This window comes from Oncorhynchus masou, chromosome 5 (genome assembly GCF_036934945.1).
Source record: "Oncorhynchus masou masou isolate Uvic2021 chromosome 5, UVic_Omas_1.1, whole genome shotgun sequence".
NCBI classification, from domain to species: domain Eukaryota; kingdom Metazoa; phylum Chordata; class Actinopteri; order Salmoniformes; family Salmonidae; genus Oncorhynchus; species Oncorhynchus masou.
The window spans coordinates 57,731,975-57,756,262 of record NC_088216.1 but is presented as its reverse complement, the minus strand read 5'-3'; the positions used below and the strand labels follow the sequence as shown (position 1 = coordinate 57,756,262).

General features: G+C 42.8%; 1 long non-coding RNA gene across 1 annotated transcript; it reads right to left on the bottom strand.

Annotated features, from left to right (window-relative positions):
• Positions 1-9: 9 nt before the first annotated feature.
• On the bottom strand, positions 10-22,845 carry LOC135527481 (uncharacterized). Its single transcript, XR_010453437.1, has 2 exons — positions 22,572-22,845; positions 10-137 (listed from the first exon to the last, which is right to left on the bottom strand). It is a non-coding gene; the product is annotated as an uncharacterized LOC135527481 (long non-coding RNA).
• Between the last annotated feature and the right edge of the window lie 1,443 nt (positions 22,846-24,288).

The following is a 24,288-nucleotide window of genomic DNA, read 5'->3' as shown; positions in this document are numbered from 1 at the left end:
GTGTGTGTGTGTGTGTGTGTGTGTGTGTGTGTGTGTGTGTGTGTGTGTGTGTGTGTGTGTGTGTGTGTGTGTGTGTGTGTGTGTGTGTGTGTGTGTGTCTGATGTCCTCTTTTCTTTTCTTCTTTTCCTTCAGGAGTCTAGGAAATAATAGACAAGCGGCAGTTAGACTACAGCTGATGATTTAATTATGTTCACAATCACTGGAATATTACAGACAGTTATTTAAATGCAGATAAGCTCTCATATCTTACACATCTTACACAGCCATCTAGATCCAGAATTGGGATACAAATTGTACAACTTGAGTACAAATGAGTTGCTGGCGACTATAAGAGGCATGTTGAAAGAGGCCTGCTCTTGGCAGATATAATGAGTCTGTCTGTGTCTTCCTGGTAGGCCCCTGTTAAACGTGCCTGAGTTATAAAGTGCTTTCTAAGAACGCTAGAGGAGCAGACAACACAAACACTTTCTATTTTCAGTTTGTCGCACATAAGATAAAAACACCAGCCACCACCACTGAAGTCGGAAAGCTAAGTTGATAAACAACCTTTGATTCCGGGGAGAATCTCTGGCATTATTTAGTTGTCAGCTGACAGGTATTTTCCTCTCTCTTTCCTCGGAAGAGAAAAGGTCCCAGTTAGCTGTGACACTCTAGGCTTTGTGAGGGATGGTTTGGGCCCCTCTATTCGGGGCCCATGTGTCCTAGGTCCCCTGCAGTGGTGTCTAAGCAGAGCTGCTGGTGTGCGGGACCCTGGAAGGCCCCTGAAAGACTCCTGTGACATACATCTCCTGGTTCCTGTCTACCTCGGTTCCCTCTCTGGCTGTCGCTGAAAGCCACCACCACTAATTTCTCCATTAGCTATGCAGCGTAAACAGGGGTAAAGTGCGGATGGAGTAGGGGGGTATAGAGAGTTGGGGGCGAAGGGGTGTTAGAGAAGGTGGCACACACATAGCGGGACCCACAGAAGAAGGAGATGAAAGGCAGTAGAACCAGCTACGACTAGCTTAGAACCAGTTTTGGGCATCCTTGTTCCCAATTTTTTTGTTTTAGCTCGCCATTTTTTAAATTTAATTAGGAAGAGCTTAGCGTAGTGACAGTGCTCTCTCTCAGTGCTTCAGCCCCCTTCATTGGGCCTGGTCCCCTCAGCAGCCCCCTGTTCCTGCTTCCCACCACCCCTACAACCACCACCTCCCCTCCCCTGCCCGCCTTTTAAATGTAGCTTTTTGTAAAATGATTTTAGCACGTCAAAGACTGAGGGAGGTGAATAAATATTAGTCTCCATCGAGCAGCAGCCCCTCATGGCCTGTGTCACTGTGTTACTGGCCTCCACCAACCACGTTGTGATGTGAGCCTTATTGCACAGCCAGGCTCCTCTGTCTCTCTGGCTAAAGCCGGGCAACGTGGTCAGCCAGCAAAACACGGCACACAATGGCGCATGTTGTGTGGTTTCCTGGGAACGGGCCGGAGAACAGTGATGCTATTGTGCCAAGCATCATTATACTGCCGGGGCCCCCTTTGCTGCAGCTTGCCAGGCCACTCGAGGGGCTGAAAAGGTAATTCATTGTGCCCTAATTGAAAAGACGCCACCTTGAATTCCGCAGCTACCGGTGTCCCGCGCTCACGCACATGTGTGGCAGGGGAAGGGCGGTAGGCGGTGCCACACACACTTGGAGCCCATCGCCAGTGAGGAGTCTCTCTGTCACTCAAAGAGCTCACGAATCTTAGACAGTCTGGAGAGAACGCTCAGAGGAGGATCTGAAGTGGAAAGGATGTGTGATTGGCTGGCTGAACCACAGGGGGATCTCTGGGATGAACTCACAGGGTGGAGCTTCTCCACGTCAAAGCTGATTGGGCAGAATCACATCTTCAATAACCATTGGATCAATTAACTAAAGCAACATGTGACTTCCTTCAGCTAGCTGGGTGTGAAAACACAAACCCAATGTGTTTTCATTCAGCCAGAATGCCTGGCAGATCTCTAGTCACAGACACAGGGAATACGGTATGAATACAGTATGTTTGAAGACTTAATTTATTGTTCCACTAAGCCCCTGAGAGAGTGAGTCACTGAAGATGAAAGAGAATGTGTGGCGATGAAGAAGATAACATTTACAATGACAAATGTAGGACAGTCACTGTGCGGTGTAAGCAGCAAGGACACACAGATCTCCATGTTAAGGACTTGGAGACATCTCACCAGGATATCACACATAGAACAAAACCAGAATACTACACCTACAGTTTACATACAGTATATTACAGTATGAAACATAAGAGAAAAGGAGGTTGTGTGTTGATGAGAAGAGGTCTATCTAGGTCAAATCACAGTAGCGATGAGATCACATCCTGAATAACATACAGATGTTCTATCTCAATTTGATCACTCTTTTGTCACAGAGAAGTTTCCTGCGCCGTAGGAAATGCAAATTGTAGTGAATTCGAGGTTTAAAAAGGCTTATAAAGTTTGTCATTTCCGGTTTAAAATGTCAGACTTGATTTATCCTAACATTTTTTTTATCAACTCCTACAAAAATGACCATTAATTATCATGCACATAATAATTCACATTTTCTGTTGCTACATGATCATTTTCACGCTGAGAGAAACTGGTTAAATTAAGATAGCATCTTTGTACTAGCGGAGGCTCCTCAGAAGAAAAAGGGGAGGACCATCCTCCTCAGTGAAATTCATAAAAAGAAAAATTGTTTAAAACCTAGGATGCTCATGGTTCTCACCAACTTCCATCGACTTACACAGTAATTATGACATCTTCCGGGGGACGTCCTCCAACCTATCAGAGCTCTTACAGCATGAACTGACATGTTGTCCACTCAATCAAAGGATCAGAGAATAAATCTAGTACTTAAAGCATAAACTAGAGCTAGCTAGTGCTGCAGTGCATCAAATGTGTTCTAGTTGACTGAAAGACAGAGTAGTTGACTGAAAGACAGAGAAAGTTGAATAGTTGAACAGTTTTGAACAAATTAATTTCTTTAAAAATGAAGGAGAAGCAAAAGAGAGAGAGAGCTATATTTTTGGAATTTGTTTAACTTCTTATGGTATAAAACCAGGGAAAATGCAGTGCGGCAAAATCAAATAAATTGATGTAAAAATCTAACTTTCATTAAATCACACATGTAAGATACTCAATTAAAGCTACACTCGTTGTGAATCTAGCCAACATGTCAGATTTTTAAAAAGGCTTTTCGGCGAAGGCATAAGAAGCTGTTATCTGATGATAGCACAACAGTAAACAAAGAGGGTAGCATATTTCAACCCTACAGGCGCTACACAAAACGCAGAAATAAAATATAAAACATGCCTTAACTTTGACGAGCTTCTTTTGTTGGCACTCCAAAATGTCCCATAAACTTCACAATTGGTCCTTTTGTTCGATTAATTCCGTCCATATATATCCAAAATGTCAATTAATTTGGCGCATTTCATCCAGAAAAAACAGCTTCCAAAATGCGCAACGTCACTACAAAATATTTCAAAAGTTGCCTATAAACTTTGCCAAAATATTTCAAACTACTTTTGTAATACAACTTTAGGTATTTTTAAACATTAATAATCGATCAAATTGAAGACGGGTCTATCTGTGTTCAATACAGGAAGACAACAAACCAAGCTACTTTTCAAGTCTTGCGCAACTCTCAACAGTGTTACGCAGTTCCTAGTTGGCCTACTTCTTCATTGCACAAAGGAATAACCTCAACCAAATTCCAAAGACTGGTGACATCCAGTGGAAGCACTGGGAACTGAAAACAAGTTCCTAAGAAATATCGTTTGCCGATGAGAAATCAGTGAACAGACAGAGATCTCAAAAATAAAATTTTGAACGGTTAGTCCTCGGGGTTTTGCCTGTTACATAAGTTCTGTTATACTCACAGACATGATTCAAACCGTTTTAGAAACTTCAGAGTGTTTTCTATCCAAATATACTAACAATATTCCTATCTTATATTCTTGGCATGAGTAGCAGGAAGTTGAAATTGGGCAAGCTATTTATCCAAAAGTGAAAATGCTGCCCCCTATACCTTAAGAAGTTAAACTTTCACTTACTTAGCTAGCGAATGCAACTAGGGAGTTTAGCCTAATCAAACACCCAGCTCAAACAGAGAGTGATGCTATGTTAGCTAGCTGGCTATAGCTATTCAACACTGGAATTCTTCCAAGTCATGGTAAGCTTTTGGTTTTATTCATGTATTGCCACTGGGGCCAGCCAGCGTAACTGCTAAACTGCTTGCTGTCCACTGTACTGCATGATTGCAGTGGGTTTAGTAATGCGTTAGTTCTAGTAGCTACTTTTACTTTAGCTAATATGGTGACAACGATGTAGGCTGTGTGTAGCGGTTAGTGGTTATGATAACAAAGCCTCCTTCACTCATGCTGCCAAACTTACCCTCGTAAAACTGACCATCCTACCGATCCTCGACTTCGGCGATGTCATTTACAAAATAGCCTCCAATACCCTACTCAATAAATTGGATGCAGTCTATCACAGTGCCATCCGATTTGTCACCAAAGCCATACATACTACCCACCACTGTGACCTGTATGCTCTCGTTGGCTGGCCCTCGCTTCAAACTCGTCGCCAAACCCACCTGCTCCAGGTCATCTACAAGACACTGCTAGGAAAAGTCCCCCTTATCTCAGCTCGCTGGTCACCATAGCAGCACCCACCTGTAGCACGCGCTCCAGCAGGTATATCTCTCTGGCCAACCCCAAAGCCAATTCTTCCTTTGGCCGACCTCTCCTTCCAGTTCTTTGCTGCCAATGACTGGAACGAACTACAAAACACCTATCTCCCTCACTAGCTTTAAGCACCAGCTGTCAGAGCAGCTCACAGATTACTGCACCGGTACATAGCCCATCTATAATTTAGCCAAAACAACTACCTCTTCCCCTACTGTATTTATTTATTTTGCTCCTTTGCACCCCATTATTTCTATTTCTACTTTGCACATTCTTCCACTGCAAATCTACCATTCCAGTGTTTTACTTGCTATATTGTATTTACTTCGCCACCATGGCCTTTTTTTGCATTTACCTCCCTTATCTCACCTCATTTGCTCACATTGTATACAGACTTATTTTTCAACTGTATTATTGACTGTATGTTTGTTTTTCTCCATGTGTAACTCTGTGTTGTTGTTTTTGTTGCACTGCTTTGCTTTATCTTGGCCAGGTTGCAGTTGTAAATGAGAACTTGTTGTCAACTGGCCTACCTGGGTAAATAAAGGTGAAATAAATACAAATTAATATATGATATGAAGGTCTGGTTTGGAAAGGTTTTGTCACCTGGTCACAGACAGCTGTTGTATTGTTCACTGAAAAGGGAAAATGTGAGAGGAGGAGAGAGTGTGATCATGTTGTTTGTATGTGGCTGCTAGTTCTGTGTTTGCGTTTGATCAGGGTGTATTCATTCAGCGAATTCTGTTGAAAAGGTTTTCTTAAACGGAAGCAAACGGAACGAAATGGAGATAAACATACCTGCATTTGTACAACAGAAAATATAGTTTGCAACTGTTGGACTAATTATTACAATCTAGATCAGCTAGATGCAAGCAAGAAAGAGTGTGCAAGGTGGTATTGAATGTGCTACGGTCTGTCAACAAAAAGATCTTGACCTGTGCACCTACGTTGTAAACTTTCATTCATAGGCTACGTTGTAGCAACCTCATGATGGATATAGGGAAATTAGAGCATCATGTAGTAGCCCAAACGTTAATTAATGTTTGAGCTGGGTGAATGGAATATGAATGAGTCATCCAATATGCTGTAATAGAAATAAGACCATGCTCATTAAACCAAAAAACAGTCCTCCCTCATCTTAATCGGCACCAATCGCCAATGATTTGTACAGCATGATGCCACCATCATCACATATCCTTCATACACAATTAACAAAGCCTGCCTGCCTGCCCAGCCATCATCACTTAAATCTCAAACACCTCACTTTCCCAGATTAGCTACCTAAAAGTGTGTGTGTGTGTGTGTGTGTGTGTGTGTGTGTGTGTGTGTGTGTGTGTGTGTGTGTGTGTGTGTGTGTGTGTGTGTGTGTGTGTGTGTGTGTGTGTGTGTGTGTGTGTGTGTGTGTGTGTGTGTGTGTGTGTAGTTTGACAGGAAGTAGTTTGTTGGGAGAACGTCATGCAAGCTTACTCACCACCTCGAGGGAGGTGCACATGTGGCGTCAGGTAATTACATCGAGAGTTTAATTATTTTCAACATGCTGTTATTTTTAAAGGTCTCTCTATAAACAACTATTAATAGATGGGGTTTATCTGCTACTGCTCTGCATGCAGCATTAAGATACACATGGAAAGGCTGACAGAATGACTATTGGCAATGATCCCTATATTGCTCCCTAAGACAGTGGATGTTGTGGATGCAGTGATTTTATAAACCACTGTTGTGTTCTGTTCTTGCAGGGTTTCATGGGTGTTGTTGTTGGGTGTCTGCTTTGTGTAGACAGAAGGCCATGTCCCCAGAGGAAAGGAGCTTGTTCGGTAAGGGTGGGGGTGGGGGGTGGAGGGATGGAAATAGGGGCATAATTACGCAAGAGCAAATGTCACATTGTTAGGCTTTGTGTGGGAGAAAATCAATGTCCTCCTTCCCTGTCTAATCTGTCAGAGGCTTGCTTGTTTATCCAAGCCTTGAAGAGCCCTGATCTCAAAAAACCCTCCGCAAATTCTCACCCTCAGTCTGTGCTGCTGGGGCTAGGCTACTCTGACGTAGGCAACATGGCTAAGAGACGTCATCCCGGAGGAAGATGTATGAGGACCAGTAGAGAAGTGTTTACCGCGAACCCAGAACCACTCCAAAGCAGGAGCCTGACCAGCACACCACATCTACCAACACTGATTACTTATATTGCCCCCGTGTGTGTGTGTGTGTGTGTGTGTGTGTGTGTGTGTGTGTGTGTGTGTGTGTGTGTGTGTGTGTGTGTGTGTGTGTGTGTGTGTGTGTGTGTGTGTGTGTGTGTGTGTGTGTGTGTGTGTGTGTGTGGACCAAAAGATTAGTGTTTACCGCGAACCCAGAACAACTCCAAAGCAGGACCCTGACCCGCACACCACATCTACCAACACTGATTACTTATATTGCCCGTGGGTGTGGGTGTGAGTGTCTGTAGGTGGGTGTGTGTGTGAGTAGTCTGCTCGAGGAATTATCGGGCACCCCTCCTTCAACACTGTCAAGGCTCTGTGCTTCATTAGTCCACTGTAATTTCATTTGAGCTTAATCTGTTGAAGAGGCTTTGGACTATCATTAAATAATAAGGGATTTTTTATGCAGTTTTGGTACTCTCCTCAGGCAGAGAAAAAGTGCCTCTGCTCCATATCCAATCAGCAAAGCCCTTTGACTTTCCCAAACCCCTGTGGCTACAGAGGTTTGATTCCATATACATGTTTTCCTTACAACCCACCAATCTGTATTGTATTTTGATTAACCACTAGAATAGATACTGGGAAAATGATCTGTGGTAGACCTTACCTCAGCAAGATGAGGGTTTAAGCATTACAGTCAAATAGAAACGCAATTCGGCTACCATGAGAAAATCTCATGATGTGCCACTGAGGTATTTCGTTTTTTTCTGTCTTGCTGGCTGTCAAATTGAAATCCCCAGGGCTCTGAGTGACAACTGTCTGACAAGAAAACATCTCATCTCTCTCTAGTGGGCTGAACGTTCAGTGTGGAGAGATTTCCAACAGATTAAGAGATTACACTTTTCCACATAATTTCTCTGATGAGCTAAAAATAGACGTGTGTCTCCCTGTGTTTAAGAGCAAACAGTGGAGAAGAGAGTCTGGGTGCTTCTGACAGCCTGTCTCTGTCTTTCCCTAGGATGACTGGATTATACTAGAGCCACTCTCACTCAGGTGGGAAATCGGGATTTAACCTCCCATGTGTGTCACACACACACAAACTCACTATGCTGCTAAAAATAGCCTCATGTCACAAACAGAGGCGTGTTGGCACCAGCACGTGTGAATATGGATGGACAGATGGATGGATGGATGGATGGATGGATGGATGGATGGATGGACGGATGGATGCAGTGGACACCTGAAATAAACCTGCCTGGTAAAGTTGTGAAACACTAGTCTTAGTAAACATTATGGATGGGCTGAACTGTCATCTATCTATTCTGGTTCTACACACACAGCAATCAGACAAGGGTGTGCTTCACATTTATCCACATTGCTATTTTCATTTCATTCCACAAATACTTCAGTGTGAGGGGGATGCACTGGCACCAGCTATAACTATCAGCTTCCATTCAGCATACTACTTGGCGTTCTTTCAGCAGCATAACATTGACTGGACTGCTAAATTAAGTGCTTAAACAACTGAATCAATCAACACATGGGACCCTTCAGCTCTACTTTATATCTACGTGCCGTTGATTTCTCTTTGTTTCAAGTAGTTCCAGTCAGTCACAGACCAATTAATTGAATGGCAAGTGAGGTTGCTGAGACACTATCAGAGAGAGCCTCAAAGTCAGACACATCTGTTCTGATGCCCAGGCGGAACTCTTTTTCATCGCCAATTCCCCAAGAACTCACTGCCCTCCCCTGCTCTAATTCACTCTATCCCTTCTTCCTCACACTCCTACCCTCTTCTCTCTCTTGCTCCCAAGATGGGTGGCAGGTAGCCTAGCAGTTAGCGTGTTGGGCCAGTAACTGAAATGTTGGTCGTTCTAATGCCTGAGCTGGCAAGGTGTCAATGTGCCCTTGAGCAAGGCACTTCCCAGCTAACAATTCTAGGGAAAGAGAACCTTTGCCATTTGAGGGTCCAGTTTTCTGTTAGTTACAGGAACATTCTATGTATGTTAGCAAAAACTTCCTGAGAACTTATTTAGCATGTTTTGGCGTTATAGTTCGGAGAACATTCCCTTAATGTCAAACAGAACTTACCCAGAACATGGTTACCATGTTCTCAGACTATAAGATATTAATGTTCTAGACACAGTTTATGGCAACATTGCAAGAACATTCATGTGTCCCGTTTTCTGATGGTTAGGAGAATATTCCATCAACGTCACACCCAACATACACAAAACAAGGTTACCTGTGCCCAATAACGTTTAAAACATAAGACATTCTGTCATGGTCCCTTTGAGATTGTTGTCTACTTCCCGTCTTGTTCCTTGGACGTTACTAAAGATGTTGTTAGGGCGTCGCCTGATGGTCCAAAAAAACTTGCTTCATCACACATTGTTACTGTTGCCAAGCCAATGAAGTACTTTCCCTGTTGGTATGGTTAGAAACACTCACACAAACAAAGCTTTCAATTTACACATATGATTACATTATTCATTTATTCAGTCATTATTACTCAACATGTCCTCACCTGGGATTTGAACTCACAAACTCTTGGTTCATGGCATTCCAATCTTCCCATTACACCAGTCTGTGTCAATGACTGATTTCACCTGCATTGCTACACTTTGCACTTCAAAGTACATCTCGGCTCTGTTAAAATCACACTCACTCTATCATAGTGATTAAGGAGTAACATTAAAACTAAGTAATATGCCCCCACCAACATTAGACAGCCAGACAGTAAACCCTCAAATGGTTGAAACAAGTAAATCAAATTAATGATGAGAGAATAGTCAGATTAACTGATAATGGACACAGGCATAGTGGTGTAGCAGGATGATCGAATGCTGTTAACCAAGAGGCTGTGAATTCAAATCCCAAGTGAGGACATGTTGAATAGTATTTACTGTATAAATATATATGCACAATGTAATCATGTGTGGCAAATATTTAAGTTGAAATGTTGTACATTAAAAGCACTGTGTGTGTGTTGGTGTCCCTATTCCTGCCAACAGACAAAAAGCTGTAAATATATTAGTAGTTCACCAATCAGGACCTTGATGGGCTCTGCAACAGTAACAAGTGGTGGTTTGTAAAGTAACATGTTTTTTTGAGGGGTGGGGAGAATGTTTCTTTGAGACCATCAGGCAACGCCCTAAAAATGTTTTAAGGGACGTCCCCGGAACAAGCTGGGAACTACACAAAAAACTCCAGGGGACCATGACAGAACATTCTATGTTTTATACGTCATGTTTTATACGTCATTGTTTTTGCAAAGTTCCCATGAAACATGTCTAGAACATTAATATCATATATTCTGAGAACATGTGTCACGACTTCCACCGAAGTCGTTTCCTCTCCTTGTTCAGGTGGCTTTCGGCGGTCGGCGTCACCGGTCTTCTAGGCATTGTCGATCCACTTTTCATTTTCCATTTGTCTGGTCTTGTTTTCCTACAAACCTGGTTTCCATTTCCCTCATTATTTGTTGTATATTTAACCCTCTGTGTGGGGAGAAGGAGACGCTGGACCATTTCAAGGATTTCACCCATCAGCAAGACAAAGGAGCTGATCGCGGACTACAGGAAACGGATCCATATCGATGGGGCTGTAATTGAGCAGGTCGAGAGCTTCAAATTCCTTTGTGCCACATCACTAAATAACATGGTCCACGCACACCAACACAATCGTGAAGAAGGCATGACAATGCCTCTTCTCCCTCAGGAGGCTAAAAAGATTAGGCATGGGCCTTCAGATCCTCAAAAAGTTATACAGTTATACCATTGTATGCATCTTGACTGGCTTCTTCATCGCTTGGTAAACTATTAGTGGATTTGGCTATTTCAGCCACACCAGTTGCTGACAGGTGTATAAAATCTAGCACACTGCCATGCAATCTCCATAGACAAACATTGGCAGTAAAATGGCCTTACTGAAGATCTCAGTGAATTTCAACGTGGCACCTGCAAAGGATGCCACCTTTCCAATAAATCAGTTCATCAAATTTCTGCCCTGCTAGAGCTGCTCCGGTCAAGTCTAAGTACTGTTATTGTGAAGTGGAAAAGTCTCGGAGCAGCAATGGCTCAGCCGCGAAGTGGTAGGCCACACAAGTTCACAAAACAGGACCATCCAGTGCTGGAGCACGTAACGTGTAAAAATCATGTGTCTTCGGTTGCAGCACTCACTACAGAGTTCCAAACTGCCTCTGGAAGCAACGTCAGCACAATAACTGTTCTTCGGGAGCTTCATGAAATGGGTTTCCATGGCAGATCAGCCGCACTTATGCCTAAGATCACCATGCACAATGCTAAACGTCGGCTGGAGTGGTGTAAAAAGCTTGCCGCCATTGGACTCTGGAGCAGTGGAAATGCTTCACCATCTGGCAGTCCGAAGGACGAATCTGGGTTTCAAACGATTTCAGGAGAACGCTACCTGCCCGAATGCATAGTGCCAACTGTAAAATTTGGTGGAGGAGGAATAATGGTCTGGGGCTGTTTTTCATGGTTCAGGCTGACCCAGTGAAGGGAAATCGCAACACTACAGCATACAATGACATTCTAGACGATTATGTGCTTCCAATTTGTGGCAACAGTTTGGGGAAGGCCCTTTCTTGTTCCAGCATGACAATGTCCCCGTGCACAAAGCAAGGTCCATAAAGAAATGGTTTGTCGAGATCGATGTGGAAGAACTTGACTGGCCTGCACAGAGCCCTAACCTCAACCCCATTGAGGATTGAGGACCCTCAACCCCATTGAGGACCCCATGTTGTGGATCTTAATGTTTTTCCTCATAATCCTGGACTATCGGACCACCATTTTATTACGTTTGCAATTGCAACAAATAATCTGCTCAGACCCCAACCAAGGAACATCAAAAGTCGTGCTATAAATTCACAGACAACACAAAGATTCCTTGATGTCCTTCCAGATTCCCTCTGTCTACCCAATGACACCAGAGAACAAAAATCAGTTAACCACCTAACTGAGGAACCCAATTTAACCTTGCGCAATACCCTAGATGCAGTTGCACCCCTAAAAACTAAAAACATTTCTCATAAGAAACTAGCTCCTTGGTACACAGAAAATACCCGAGCTCTGAAGCAAGCTTCCAGAAAATTGGAACGGAAATGGCGCCACACCAAACTGGAAGTCTTCCGTCTAGCTTGGAAAGACAGTACCGTGCAATACCGAAGAGCCCTTACTGCTGCTCGATCATCCTATTTTTCTAACTTAATTGAGGAAAATAAGAACAATCCGAAATTCCTTTTTGATACTGTCGCAAAGCTAACTAAACAGCAGCATTCCCCAAGAGAGGATGACTTTCACTTTAGCAGTGATAAATTCATGAACTTCTTTGAGGAAAAAAATATGATTATTTGAAAGCAAATTACAGACTCCTCTTTAAATCTGCGTATTCCTTCAAAGCTCAGTTGTCCTGAGTCTGCACAACTCTGCCTGGACCTAGGATCAAGAGAGACGCTCAAGTGTTTTAGTACTATATCTCTTGACACAATGATGAAAATAATCATGGCCTCTAAACCTTCAAGCTGCATACTGGACCCTATTCCAACTAAACTACTGAAAGAGCTGCTTCCTGTGCTTGGCCCTCCTATGTTGAACATAATAAACGGCTCTCTATCCACCGGATGTGTACCAAACTCACTAAAAGTGGCAGTAATAAAGCCTCTCTTGAAAAAGCCAAACCTTGACCCAGAAAATATAAAAAACTATCGGCCTATATCGAATCTTCCATTCCTCTCAAAAATCTTAGAAAAGGCTGTTGCGCAGCAACTCACTGCCTTCCTGAAGACAAACAATGTATACGAAATGCTTCAGTCTGGTTTTAGACCCCATCATAGCACTGAGACGGCACTTGTGAAGGTGGTAAATGACATTTTAATGGCATCGGACCGAGGCTCTGCATCTGTCCTCGTGCTCCTAGACCTTAGTGCTGCTTTTGATACCATCGATCACCACATTCTTTTGGAGAGATTGGAAACCCAAATTGGTCTACACGGACAAGTTCTGGCCTGGTTTAGATCTTATCTGTCGGAAAGATATCAGTTCGTCTCTGTGAATGGTTTGTCCTCTGACAAATCAACTGTAAATTTCGGCGTTCCTCAAGGTTCCGTTTTAGGACCACTATTGTTTTCACTATATATTTTACCTCTTGGGGATGTTATTCGAAAACATAATGTTAACTTTCACTGCTATGCGGATGACACACAGCTGTACATTTCAATGAAACATGGTGAAGCCCCAAAATTGCCCTTTCTAGAAGCATGTGTTTCAGACATAAGGAAGTGGATGGCTGCAAACTTTCTACTTTTAAACTCGGACAAAACAGAGATGCTTGTTCTAGGTCCCAAGAAACAAAGAGATCTTCTGTTGAATCTGACAATTAATCTTAATGGTTGTACAGTCGTCTCAAATAAAACTGTGAAGGACCTTGGCGTTACTCTGGACACTGATCTCTCTTTTGAAGAACATATCAAGACCATTTCAAGGACAGCTTTTTTCCATCTACGTAACATTGCAAAAATCAGAAACTTTCTGTCCAGAAATGATGCAGAAAAATTAATCCATGCTTTTGTCACTTCTAGGTTAGACTACTGCAAAGCTCTACTTTCCGGCTACCCGGATAAAGCACTAAATAAACTTCAGTTAGTGCTAAATACGGCTGCTAGAATCCTGACTAGAACCAAAAAATTTGATCATATTACTCCAGTGCTAGCCTCCCTACACTGGCTTCCTGTCAAAGCAAGGGCTGACTTCAAGGTTTTACTGCTAACCTACAAAGCATTACATGGGCTTGCTCCTACCTATCTCTCTGATTTGGTCCTGCCGTACATACCTACACGTACGCTACGGTCACAAGACGCAGGCCTCCTAATTGTCCCTAGAATTTCTAAGCAAACAGCTGGAGGCAGGGCTTTCTCCTATAGAGCTCCATTTTTATGGAACGGTCTGCCTACCCATGTCAGAGACGCAAACTCGGTCTCAACCTTTAAGTTTTTACTGAAGACTCATCTCTTCAGTGGGTCAAATGATTGAGTGTAGTCTGGCCCAGGAGTGGGAAGGTGAACGGAAAGGCTCTGGAGCAACGAACCACCCTTGCTGTCTCTGCCTGGCCGGTTCCCCTCTTTCCACTGGGATTCTCTGCCTCTAACCCTATTACAGGGGCTGAGTCACTGGCTTACTGGGGCTCTCTCATGCCGTTCCTGGACGGGGTGCGTCACCTGAGTGGGTTGATTCACTGATGTGGTCATCATGTCTGGGTTGGCACCCCCCCTTGGGTTGTGCCATGGCGGAGATCTTTGCGGGCTATACTCAGCTTTGTCTCAGGATGGTAAGTTGGTGGTTGAAGATATCCCTCTAGTGGTGTGGGGGCTGTGCTTTGGCAAAGTGGGTGGGGTTATATCCTTCCTGTTTGGCCCTGTCCGGGGGTGTCCTCGGATGGGGCCACAGTGTCTCCTGACCCCTCCTGTCTCAGCCTCCAGTATTTATGCTGCAGTAGTTTATGTGTCGGGGGCTGGGGTCAGTTTGTTATATCTGGAGTACTTCTCCTGTCCAATTCGGTGTCCTGTGTGAATCTAAGTGTGCATTCTCTAATTCTCTCCTTCTCTCTCTCGGAGGACCTGAGCCCTAGGACCATGCCCCAGGACTACCTGACATGATGACTCCTTGCTGTCCCCAGTCCACCTGGCCGTGCTGCTGCTCCAGTTTCAACTGTTCTACCTTATTATTATTCGACCATGCTGGTCATTTATGAACATTTGAACATCTTGGCCATGTTCTGTTATAATCTCCACCCGGCACAGCCGGAAGAGGACTGGCCAACCCACATATGCTCTCTCTAATTCTCTTTCTTTCTCTCTCTCGGAGGACCTGAGCCCTAGGACCATGCCCCAGGACTACCTGACATGATGACTCCTTGCTGTCCCCAGTCCACCTGGCCGTGCTGCTGCTCCAGTTTCAACTGTTCTGCCTTATTATTATTCGACCATGCTGGTCATTTATGAACATTTGAACATCTTGGCCATGTTCTGTTATAATCTCTACCTGGCACAGCCAGAAGAGGACTGGCCACCCCACATAGCCTGGTTCCTCTCTAGGTTTCTTCCTAGGTTTTGGCCTTTCTAGGGAGTTTTTCCTAACCACCGTGCTTCTATACCTGCATTGCTTGCTGTTTGGGGTTTTAGGCTGGGTTTCTGTACAGCACTTTGAGATATCAGCTGATGAACGAAGGGCTATATAAATAAATTTGATTTGATTTAATTTGATTGAACACCTTTGGGATGAAATGGAATGTTGACTGCGAGCCAGGCCTAATCGCCGAACATCAGCGCCCGACCTCACTAATGCTTGTGGCTGAATAGAAGCAAATCCATGCAGCAATGTTCCAACATCTAGTGGAAAGCCTTCCCAGAAGAGTGGAGGCTGTTATAGCAGCAACTGGAGGACCAATATATTAATGCCCATGATTTTGGAATGAGATGTTTGACGAGCAGGTGTCGACATTTTGCTTTGGAATCCGTCCACAAGGCGCTACAGAGGGTAGTGTGTATGGCCCAGTACATCACTGAGACAGAAGCTCCCTGCCATCCAGGACCTTTATACCAGGCGGTGTCAGAGGAAGGCCCTAAAAATTGCTAAAGCCTAAAAATTGTCCAGCCATCCAAATCATAGACATGTGGTCCCAGACAAAGACAGCATCCTCTCCTGGCTCCCCAGCCCTATCTTCTCTTCTCTCCCTCTCTCTTCTCTTCATCACATGGATGAGGAGAGAGATCATCACTGGGGAAACCATCCAGCTGGAAATACAACTCCCAGCGATGGGCCTCCACCATGGTTCAGCGACGAGGACCCGACTACATCACATGCCATCGTACCAAATGGGTCTAGGGCTAGGCTAACCCCGCTGTCATAGAACTTGTGAGCACATGTTGCCAATGGTTTTAGGTTCAATTATTTCAAAATCATTTATAGTTCCACAAAACAGCTGAGATAACTACCAGGACTTCACAAAATGAGAGATGTGTGCCATACCTCTAACTTAAAACCCAAAACAAAGCTCTGGCTCGGCTCAGACCTTTCTATTTGGAAACAGAAATAGAGGGATATGGCTCTGCTGAGGGTAACACATTCAAAACGTTTAAAGTCACATCCTGATTCCTGACATTCCAGGAAGTGAATCCTGTCCAATGTGAGGGCTGTGTTCCCAAGCAGCTGTTCTAAATAGATTAGTACCTCTCCTCACCCCTGCTGCTGATGTCACAGTGAAGCCATTGAGATAGTAGAGGGGTAAGGGCATGTCTCGGAGTCTGGCCTACTTCTAGTTATAGCCCTGCATCCCGTGCCTAATGACACCCTGATCAATGCTGAGTTATGGAGCGTGACTCTGGGTGTCCTCCATCAATGCTCTCCCTTAAGCACTTCCTCTGAGATATCTTCCACGAGCCCGCAAACACTGAGCTCATGGATGTTAAATTGTGACTTAACTTGTGACAGACACATGAGACAGACACATGAGCTTTACCGATGCAGTGGTGTAGAAGTCCAACAGAAGAATATTAAATAATTTTATGAAATAGAAATTATGGAATTTTGTGGTGGACCTGGAGGCATTCTCACTTTTCATCACTTTCTCTCCAGCCAATCTAAAAGTGTGTGAGTGCCGGGTATTCTAAGACTTAGTGAAATAATGAGTTTTAAGCCCTGTTTTAAAACTGTTCAAAGATGGCCAAAGATCTTTGAGTCTATGCTCTTACAAATCCACACGGATGTCATGAACATTTCCAGAAAAAAAGATCAGTTCACCTGCTTCAAACTGGTCAGCCAAAAAGTATTTTCCAACTGCCTTCCTAACTCATTAGCCTTGGTAGTTTAGACAATTTAAGAGACTACAGGTCATTTTTCCCTCCCAGTCTACGGTTTTACAAAGTACTTCGATGTACAAACAGTACTTCAAAAACAGTTTGGCTTTCATGCCTGAGGATTTCTCCAATTCATCTGGACTACTGTGTCTGATCATACATACTAGGTTATTGCCCTGAGGTGTTCCTTATCATTCTGATATACTATGAAATTATGTTGAACAGGAGCACATAGTAAGCAGTGGCTGGATTCAGCTATGTGGGGAAACAAAAGTGAATAATGTTACAAGACATGTAATAACCACATCAATCGTAAAGCTGTTCAATGTAATTTCAAACACACATTTCTGACTTAGCTACAAGTAAACAAGTTGTTGAAGTTGATGTCCCATAATTTCATTATTTCAGAGTGACAGCAAATCACAGCATCAAAAAGTCTCTGGGGCTCAAATCTCTGCAGGGGAGCTTAGTCTTCCCTCACTGCATTGTGAGTTCAAAAATGTAAAATCTAATTCACTTCACGTTGACTTGTCATTCCAGCCGAGGTAAAGCAATACCTGTAGGCAGGAGGGTTATATATTACAAATGGATAATATTCTTTGATCCAATAATGTAGGAATAAAATGAACCCCTCTACCTACTTACCAGGCCATTGACTCTCACACACCATAGAGAAGATTATACAAGGAGCTTTCAAGAGGCTAATGTAGTGCCCATCGAGGCTCCTTTTACCCCCGAAATGTGCCTTAGGTCTGTGTTTTTGTTCCAATTCACCCCTTAAAGCGAGCTATCCTCCCACCCTCCTGCATTGAACTGTCAAGATTACCATTATAGAAGTGGAAAAGAAAATGTGACTGAAATCAGATTCGTTTTTTGTAAAGAAAATAAAATAGTACCAGTTGGCTATGCTATGGGAATGCATTGGAACTTTGGAAGTTATGCAAATCGATATGCACAATACAGTCGCTCAGTACTTTGAGACTGCTCCTAATATTGTAAGTTAATGTCAAATGTTTAACTATATACGTTTTAACGTATTACTAAATGATCGGATTACATGATTACATGAACAGCACAAACCAAATGGACTTAAAGGGCATGTTACAAAGGCTCAAGACAGAAACCAGGTTTTAACTCTACTCTGGCCATGCACCTCCTTTGCCACTCATCTCACCTGACTCCACTCTGCTCATTAACACCCTTGACCATTTAAGCAGCAGTTCCTCCCTCCAGTCGTTCTTATTCCTGTTGATGGATACATGGGGCAGCCAGCTTGTTTTCTTTTCTATGTTGTGTGTGTGTGCTCATGACTGAGAAGTGAGTACCTTTCATTATTAAAGAATATGTATAACTGTTAACATTCAGATCATTTTTAGTTGATGTTAACGTTTATATTCCGCTGCCAAATTACTTAGTACAATTTCCTGTCAGTCCAGCATGTGGAATTAATTTATTTATCCCTTTTGCATGTCAGTCATGCGTGTGTGTTAACATGTGTTTATCTCCCACTTGTATTTCCCTCCTAAACCACATCTAACCACCTTTCCCCATGTGCTTCTGTGTTTGTGTGCAATAAAACTCTACTATTTGGATTCCTGCTTCATCTCCTTTCATCTGCATTCTTCTCGCTGCGCCAATGTGGCACTTCAAACTCTGAAATAGTCAAACCCTCCTTAATACAGTCCTCCTTTTCTACAGGGCAATTATGCCACTTTTCAACTTCTAATTCATTATCTCCAGCACCATACCAGTGTTTACATGTGAAAACAGTGTGTTTCTATCTTATTAAACATAAGGGTACTAAATAAATCCTTCTGACATCACAGGGTAGGATTAAAAGTAAGAAACTGTGATTTTTAACTTGCATCATGTTTCTAGCCATGGGGAGGGTATTTTCTTGCTTGCCATGTCACTGCGAATCTTTTTGAAAATCACTGTTTTTAAAATGTAATTTTTTTTAATGTTTTCACATACAGTACCAGTCAAACTTTTGGACACTTACTCATTCCAGAGTTTTTCTTATTTTTGTTTTACTATTTTCTACATTGTAGAATAGTTGTGAATACATCAAAACTATGAAATAACACATGGACTCATGTAGTAACCAAAAAAAGTGTTAAACAAATCAAAATATATTTGGGATTCTTCAAAGTAGTCACACTTAACCTTAATGAAAGCTTTGTACACTTGGCATTCTCTTAACCAGCTTCACCTGGAATGCTTTTCCAACAGTCTTGAAGGAGTTCCCACATATGCTGAGCACTCGGCTGCTTTTCCTTCACACTGCCGTCCATCTCATCCCAAACCATCTCAATTGGGTTGGGGAATTGTGGAGGCCATGTCATCTGATGCAGCACTCCGTCACTCTCCTTGTTCAAATAGCCCTTAGTGTTGGGTCATTGTCCTGTTTGAAAAACATGATAGTCCCACTAAGCACAAACCAGATGGGATGGTGTATTGCTGCAGAATGCTGTGGTAGCCATGCTGGTTAAGTGTTCCTTGAATTCTAAATAAATCAGTGTCACCAGCAAAGCACCATCACACCACCACTATACTTCACGGTGGGAACCACACATGCAGAGATCACCCGTTCACCTACTCTGCGTCTCACAAAGACACGGTGGTTGGAACCAAATATCTCATTTGGACTCATCAGACCACCGGTCTAATGTCCATTGCTCGTTTTTCTTGGACCAACCAAGTCTCTTTTTATTGATATCCTTTAGTAGTTTGTTTTCAGCAATTCAACCATGAAGGCCTGAGTCACGCTGTCTTCTCTGAACAGATGATGTTGAGATGTCTGTTACTTGAAGTCTGTGAAGCATTTATTTGGGTTACAATTTCTGAGGTGCAGTTAAATCTAATGAACTTATCCTCTGCAGCAGAGGTAACTCTGGGTCTTCCTTTCCTGTGGTGTTCCTCATGAGAGCAAGTTTCATCATAGCGCTTGATGTTTGTTTGCGACTGCACTTGAAGAATCTTTCAAAGTTCTTAATTGTCCACATTGACTGACCAAATAGGGCTATCGACTGTAGACCACCCCTACCTTGTCACAACACAACTGATTGGTTCAATTGCATTAAGGAAAACAATTCCACAAATTAACAAGGCACACCTGTTAATTGAAATGTATTCCAGGTGACTACCTCATGAAGGTGGCTGAGAGAATGCCAAGAGTGTGCAAAGTTGTCATCAAGGCAAAGGGTGGCTACTTTGAAGAATCTCAAATATAAAATATTTTTTGATTTGTTTAACACTTTTTGGTTGTGTTATTTCATGGTTTTGATGTAGAATGCAGAAAATAGTAGAAATAAATAAAAACTCTGGAATGAGTAGGTGTATCCAAACTTTTGCCTGATACTGTATATCAAATAAGATGAAAAGAACTCGTCGGCCAAGAGTAATTTCACATGGATAATGGCTCAATGAGAAAACGATTACACTTATATCTCTCTCACTAGCTCTGAACAAACCCACTGACTGCTGCCTGTATTGCTGAGATACACAGAGTCATGTTCAGTCAGACAAGACACTCAAAGGATAAATCAAACCTCAACCCATAAGTCTACGATAAAAATATATGCTAAGTTACACTCACTCAAAAAATACCTTCCATAAAACACACTTGTGTGATTCTGCAGTTCAGAGCACACAGCTCCGGCTGGAGCATCAGTCCAATCTAACTGTGAACCAGTGCTCTGGAGTGGGGGTGGAGGCTTGAAGGGAGAGAGTGAGCCAGAGCACGACTCACTGACAGGCCAGCGCTCATTCAATATATCAACAGTACAGTCCTGACAGGCTGACAGAACAGGAAATCTCACCTGCTCCCTCCTGTCAGCTCCAGCAGACATAATAGTCTCAACTGCTGCCCTCCCTACAAATAGCCCACAGAAGGGGCTCTGCACTCTGCAGATTCTCAGCAACCCAGGTGTCTCTAGGAATGCTTGTTACCTGTCTAGTGCAGAGTGACACAGAGTTAGTGCGTGGGGGTGTAGGCCTACATACAACAACTCAACATACTAGATAAAAACTTGCTTCTAAATGCACTATAGCCTTTGTCACTTGAGGCATTTGGAACTAAAGGGGCCTGATTTTCAAAGGGCAAATGAAAACAGTATTGGACGAGCCTATATGATAATACAGTTAGGCCTATGATTTACTGAACAAAAATATAAACGCAATATGCAACAATTTCAAAGATTTTACTGAGTTACAGTTCATATAAGGAAATGTGTCAATTGAAATAAATTCATTAGGCCCTAATATATGGATTTCACATGACTGGGAATGCAAATATGCATCTATTGGATCAGAAAACCAGTCAGTATCTGGTGTGACCACCATTTGCCTCATGCAGCGCGACACATCTCCTTCACATTCAGTTGATCAGGCTGTTGGGCCTGTGGAATGTTGTCCCACTCATCTTCAATGGCTGTGCGAAGTTGCTGGATATTTTAGTGGGAACTGGAACACACTGTCGTACACGTCGATCCAGAGCATCCCAAACAGGCTCAATGGGTGACATGTCTGGTGAGTATGCAGGCCATGAAGGACTATAGAAATGTTCAGCTTTCAGGAGTTGTGTACAGATCCTTGCGACATGGGGTTGTGCATGATATGATCATACTGAAACATGAGGTGATTACGGCAGATGAACGGCACAACAATGGGGCTCAGGATCTCGTCAGTGTATCTCTGTGCATTTAAATTGCCTTCAATAAAATGCAATTGTGTTCGTTGTCCATTGCTTATGCCTGCCCATACCATAACCCCACCTCCACCATGGGGCAGACTGTTTACAACGTTGACATCAGCAAACCACTCACCCACACAATGCCATACACAAGATTTGCGGTTGTGAGGCCAGTTGGACGTACTGCCAAATGCCTAAAACAACATTGGAGTCAGCTTATGGTAGAGAAATTAACATAAATTTATCTGACAACAGCTCTGGTGGGCATTCCTGCAGTCAGCATGCCAATTGCACAATCCCTCAAAACTTGATCTGTGCATTGTGTTGTGTGACAAAACTGCACAATGTTATTAACCCCAGAACAAGGTGCACCTGTGTACTGATCATGCTGTTTAATCAGCTTCTGATATGCCACACTTGTCAGGTGGGTGGATTATCTTGGCAAAGAAGAAATGCTCACAAACAGGGATGAAAACAAATTTGTGCAGAAAATGTGAGAGAAATACGCTTTTTGTGCACATGAAACATTTCTGGGATATTTTATTTCAGCTCACGAAACATGGGACCAACACTTTACATGTTATGTTTATATTTTTGTTCAGTGTAGTATATATGCCACGTTTAAGTGTTAAGCGAAAAGGAGGATAACATATTAATAAGAATGCCCGAGAATCTATAGAGATGTTGAAGAACTGTGGCAAATACACCGCATGCTGGATAGTAACAAACTGACGGTGAGTATAGTCTAGCCTACTCTAGAGGACCAGTAACATTTTTTTACTTAAATTACTTTGTGAAATTGTAGATGACCATGGTATGACCAGACCAGAGTGCGGTTCAAGTTATCAACTGGATCAGCGCTCACTGAGACCCGTTACTTCAGTCATATATAACACCAATTTAACAATAATGTAACAACGTAACTATAATGTAACAGTATTCTTTATGAGAAATTAACTCGAGAAGATAGGCTGTCTTAAATTTCCGAAATAAATTCACAGTCTTATTTTTATTCGAGCTACAATGCATGCCATGACTCTTGATGGCAACACTATTCTATAAAACTGTCTGATAGCCATATTGGATATGGTTTCAGTCGACCACAAAGGGAATGAAGGGATGAATAGCCGACTATGTAAAGACATTGCACTGAATATTGACGGTAAATAATGCTCTTACCAGAAATAACTAGTGTGCCAATGTGAACTCAGTCCGAATATCTCCACACGAATCTTGCATCTGCTTCTTTGCTGTTTTTTCTGTCTTGTGGCTCTTCACTCCGTTACCTGTTATACGGCAAACAATATATTATGAGATCCGTGTGCGCTCCTTCTCAATTGCTGTGTAAATGTAATGTGTTCACTATAAAAATGTAGCTCATAATCTATTGAATGTGGGATGTTGAGCGTGTCCAGGTTCCGCCTACTGCATGCAACCTCCAATCAATTGGTTCTATTGTGCGGTTCCAGAGCGCGCGTGGAGCGTTTTTTCACGCGGCACGCGCTCTCTTGGAGCGCAACAAAATTACATGTACTAGTCTGTTACATTGCAGCTTACATTTCTTCGTTCTTCACTTTAATTTTACGTTGAATAAACTATGCAGAAATCATTATATCCATGATTGCCTGTTGCATGTAGAACCATATTATTTATGCTTGTTTGGTATTAAACAAACATTTATATTTTCTCAACGTGTAGACTTAAGACAAAATATGCATGATTAAATAACTATCATAGAGCATAGACAATTTACCCAATAATATGGAAGGGAGCATATCACACAAAATAGACAGCGTTTTCTTTAAAGTATTGTCGTTTATTTGGCCCTTTCATTCCAGTTCAAGGCGAAATGAGTCGCCACTTGCAGTGACCTGCTTTGAAGCAGCTTCCACAGTGATGCCATGCAGAAGCAGGTTTCAAGTTTCTCTTTTTTTTTTTACACACACACCATTTCTGAGTCATTGACTGTCAGCTCATGAACAGGATGAGGATTGTGATGATCTGGCATTTATCTACAAAGGTTCACAGACTCATCATTGCGGGTACAGGATACATTCAGTGTGTGAATGATTAATTGGAGTAGGGACACATGACTCTATGGACACCAGAATTACAGATGCGATATTTTCCTCGCTCGTGCACTACACATAGCCTACAAATACCCTGCTCAAACAAGCTTTATTCCTGTGGTGTCTCTTCTATATGGATGGGCCACTCCATCACCTTTGAAGTCATCAGAGGACTGCAGGCCTAGTGTGGAGTGCAGGAGACATTTCACCTCTGGAATCTAGAAGCCTAGCAGCTGTTCCAAGGGGGCCCGGTGGGGATTGATTACCTAGTGAGGAAGGGCCATGGAGGCGCAGGCAGCATGCACAGCTCAAAGGTCAGCGGAGAACCAGAGCAGATGTACACTGTGACACAGTTCTGTCTCTCATTAGAGAGATGTTGTATCCATTGGGAACTGTTCGACCTTTAGCCTACATTTGGACACTTGAAACATACTCACACAATAGATACACTGGTTGTCACTTTTAATTGTCTTATCAGGAAATGAAGAAAGATAAATCAGACAGGAACAATGAAGGGGACACCTGGTAACTGGTCCTTGAAGGTGTGGATACAGTGCCTTGCGAAAGTATTCGGCCCCCTTGAACTTTGCGACCTTTTGCCACATTTCAGGCTTCAAACATAAAGATGTAAAACTGTAGTTTTTTGTGAAGGATCAACAACAAGTGGGACACAATCATGAAGTGGAACGACATTTATTGGATATTTCAAACTTTTTTAACAAATCAAAAACTGAAAAATTGGGCGTGCAAAATTATTCAGCCCCCTTACGTTAATACTTTGTAGCGCCACCTTTTGCTGCGATTACAGCTGTAAGTCGCTTGGGGTA